General features: G+C 41.1%; 1 pseudogene; it reads right to left on the bottom strand.

Annotated features, from left to right (window-relative positions):
* Window positions 1–224: 224 nt before the first annotated feature.
* LOC138668178 (U2 spliceosomal RNA) lies at window positions 225–395 on the bottom strand (annotated as a pseudogene).
* Between the last annotated feature and the right edge of the window lie 557 nt (window positions 396–952).

The raw sequence follows: 952 nt of genomic DNA, 5'->3' as shown, positions 1-952 counted from the left end.
TTGATTGATTGCAGATTGAATGCAATACAATGTTTAACATACATAGGTGAAAGCAAGGCCAGGCAAGGCACACAAAATGATGCAAATGGTCAAGTGAAATTGAGCAAAATGCTACATTTGGAATCTGAAATGTGCTTCTTTGTCCCTGTAAAGAATTCTCATAAATGGTTAAATGACAATTGCGCTGATTTCAATTCAATCTGTTTTTAGTAACCGGATCAGAGAAGGAGTGCACTGTTCCCGGAGATACTGCAATAACGGGTTAATGCGTGGAGTGGACAGAGCAAGGTCGAATTCCATCTCCCTGTTCTAAAAATCCATTTAACATATGGTCCCCAAATAGGGGACGTATCAGATATTAAACTGATAAGAACAGATTTTTTTTGTAAAACCATTCAGGTTGTTTTTAAACAGTATGTAAGTCTTCCAAAAAAACCATCATTGTTGTTGTTTAAATATAACTCATCATCATGGTTATTCTTTATTTATTACTTCAGAATATTTCCAGAAACAAGAACAGAAATCAAGTGTATAATTACAATAATGCACTCATTAGGGTCCTGGAGTTACTGGTACTTCACCAGATAATGCCATTTTAAAACCTTCCAGATGCCTTCAGCGTCCAATCCTTCACCACCTCTACCCTTGTCCCACTTGTATATCACATATAGTCTTGATTAGGGTTGAGCGAAACGGATCGGTCAATTTCATAAATCGCCGACTTTTGGCAAAATCGGGTTTCGTGAAACCCGAGCCGTTCCAAGTGTGGGATCGGCTATGCGGTCGATGATCTTCGCGCCAAAGTCGCGTTTCATATGATGCGTTCAGTGCCATTTCTCAGCCAAGGAAGGTGGACGCAGAGTGTGGGCAGCGTGATGACATAGGTCTCAGTCCCCACCATCTTAGGGAAGGGCATTGCAGTGATTGGCTTGCTTTCAGCGGCGTCACAGGT

Source organism: Ranitomeya imitator, chromosome 2 (genome assembly GCF_032444005.1).
Source record: "Ranitomeya imitator isolate aRanImi1 chromosome 2, aRanImi1.pri, whole genome shotgun sequence".
Classification (NCBI taxonomy): domain Eukaryota; kingdom Metazoa; phylum Chordata; class Amphibia; order Anura; family Dendrobatidae; genus Ranitomeya; species Ranitomeya imitator.
The sequence above is the reverse complement of the archived record's forward strand: the minus strand, read 5'-3'. Positions and strand labels throughout refer to the sequence as shown.